Raw genomic sequence first — 3,274 nt, 5'->3', positions numbered from 1 at the left:
GTGATGCCCCTCCCCACATTCTGCCTATCAAGCACATGGAAAAATTTTTGCTCAACTCACAGTTTCTACATTTAAAGAAGTGAGATCAAGGTGGACAACCAGCTCCCCCATCATCTTGGATTATCTGGCATAGCTGACCCTGTTTTAGCCCATGGAAAGCATCATGAGTGCCTGAAGGGAGAAATATCCTTGAGGACAGGCAGAGACAAAATGGGCAGGTAGGACTACCATCCCTGGCCCTGGAAACTTTGCTCTGTAATTTGGCTAAAGAAGACACCAAATTAGAGAGGCTATTCACAGCACCACACATAAAAGATTCATTTCACAGGTCTCCTGGTCACAAACCCCTTGCCAGCCTTCCATACTGCTGGAATATCCTCTTCAGGGCCTGCCCCATTCAAGAAGAGCAGCATTCATATAATTCATTAAAGCTGAGTGAATCTGGACTTAAGGCACCACCTACAGCTGTGAAGGAGGCAGGCAAACTACTGGTAAAGAAGCTCTAAGAAACATACCCAATACAAGTCAGACAAAGAAGACTTAAATCCTTCAATGCAAAGATGTAGACTACATCCACAAGAAACAACTGTGAAGACCTCCCAAAACAGAAAAAGCAAGGAACCAGTGACTGAGCCTAATAAGATGGCAATATTGAGCTCTCTGACTAAGAATTCAAAACTGCAAGGTTTTTGTGTTTTTCTGTTTTTAGAGACAGAGCCCAGGCTAAGATGCAATATCATGATCTTAGTTCACTGCAACCTCAAACTCTGGACTTAAGCAATCCTCTCAAGTAGCTAGAACTACAGGTGTATGTCACCATACCTGGCTAATTCCTTTTTTAATTATGTTTTTCGTAAAAATGGGGTCTCACTATGTTGTCCAGCCTGGTTTCAAACTCCTGGCATCAAGTGAGTCTCCCATCTCAGCCTCTCAAAGTACTGGGATTATAAGTGTGAGTCATCATGCTCACCCAAAATGGCAGTTTTAAAGAAACTCAACAATCTTCATGATAACACAAAAAAGCAATTGAGAAATTTAACAAAGAGACTGAAATAATTAAAAAGATCACACATAGATTTTAAAACTGAGAAATACATACACTAAACTGAAAAAGTTATTAGAGGCTCTCAACAGCAGAATGGATGAAACACAGGAAAGAATCAGTGAGGTTGAAGACAGCCTATTTGAAAACACATCGTATGAGGAGAAAAGAGCAAAAAAGAGTGAAAAGGAACAAAGATTACCTATAAAATAGAAAATTACTTCAAAAAAACAAACTAAAGAATTATTGGTGTTCAAGAGGGAGCTGAACAAGAGTAAGGGGGGTAGAAAGCTTATTCAAAAAGAGAAGTAGAAAACTTCCCAAAACTTGAGAAAGATATAAATAACCAGGTACAAGAAGGTCAGAGATCACCAGATTTGACCCAAATAAGACAAACTCTGAAAGGTCAAGAACAAGGAGAACATCCTAAAACCAGCAAGAGAAAAGAAGTAAATCACACATAAAGGAGCTACAATTTGTCCAGCAACAGACTTCTCAATGGAAACCATACAAGCCAAAAGAGAGTGAGACCACATTTTCAAAGTGATGAAAGAAAAAAAACACTGCTATTCAATAATACTGTACCAAGCAAAGTTATCCTTCAAGTATGAAGAGACGTCTTTTTCAGACAAATAAAGCTGAGAGAGTTCACCACCACCACACCCATCTTACAAGAAATGTTAAAGATAGTTCTTTAATCTGAAAAACACACTAAAATGCCAAAAGAAAAAAATTAAAAATGAAAAACATTTGAAGATATAAAACCTACAGGTAAAATTAAGTATTCAGCTCAGACAAACCCAGTATTCCCTAATATTGCAATTCTGTTGTGCAATCCACTTATAGCTCTAGCATGAAGTCCAAAAGACAAATATGACAAAACAATAATAGTTATAGTAGCCTGTTAAGAAATAGGTAATGTAAAAATATGTAAATTGAGACAACTGAAAGTTAAAATGTCGGGGGATGAAGTTAAAGTGCAGAATTATTTTGTTTGTTTCTTTGTGATCTAAGGTAAGTTGCCATCTCTTTAAAATAACTTATAAGAATTCAAAACTTGTCATAGATTCCCTAAAAATAAGAAGGAACAAATTAAAACATACTACACGACAAAATGAATTAACAACAAAAGAAGGCAATAAAAAAGGAAAGAATGTACAAGACAACCAGAAAACAAGCAACAAAATGACAGTAGTAAGTCCTTACCATGAGTAACACTGAATATAAATGGACTCAGTCCCCTTAGTTAAAAGGGATAAAATGGCTGAATGAATAAAGAAACATGACTCAAATTTATGCTGCCTGCAAGAAACCACCTTCACTTATAAATGCACACATAGATTAACAGTGAGAGGGTAGAAAGAGATACTCCATGGGACTGGAAACTAAAAAGAGCAGCTGTACCTATATTTATACCAGATGACAAATCAAAGACTGTAAAAAGAGACAAAGAAGGTCACTATTTAATGATAGAGTAAACTCAGCAAGAGAATATAACAATGATAAATATGTATGCACCCAATATGAGAGCACCCAAGTATATAAAACAAACATTAACAGATCTAAAGAAGAGATAGACTGAAATACAATAGTAGGGGATTTCAACACCCTACTCATTAGTTGACAGATCATCCAGACAAAAAAGCAGAAAAAAAAAAAAAAAGATTTGAACTACACCCAAGACTTACTAGGTTAGCTGACATTTACAAAACATTTCACCCAATTGTTGCAGAGTACACATTCTTTTCATCAGCACATGGGAACATTCTGCAAAAAAAGCTGTATCTTAGGTCACAAAACAAGTCTAAACAAATTCAGAAATGCAGCAATCATATCAAGTATGTGTTTCTGACCATGATGGAATAACAGTAGAAATCAATAAGAGAAACCTCGGAAATTTCACAAGCACATGGAAATTAAACAATGTGCTCCTGAATGACAAATGGGTCAATGAATAAATTTAAAAGGGCATTCAAATATTTCTTGAAGCAAATGAAAATGGAAATACAACATGCCAAAATCTATGGGATGAAACAGAAGCAGTACTAAGAGGGAAGTTTATAGCAATAAATGACTATATCAAAAATATAGAAACACTTCAAATAAACAACCTAAAATATACCTCAAGGAATTAGAAAAGCAAGAAAAAACCAAACCCAAAATTAGTAGAAGAAAAGAAATAATAAAGGTCAGAGCAAAAATGAATCAAATTGAGACTTAAAAAATAAAGAA

The sequence above is a fragment of the Saimiri boliviensis genome, chromosome 13 (genome assembly GCF_048565385.1).
Source record: "Saimiri boliviensis isolate mSaiBol1 chromosome 13, mSaiBol1.pri, whole genome shotgun sequence".
Lineage (NCBI taxonomy): Eukaryota > Metazoa > Chordata > Mammalia > Primates > Cebidae > Saimiri > Saimiri boliviensis.
This window is presented reverse-complemented; position numbering follows the sequence as displayed.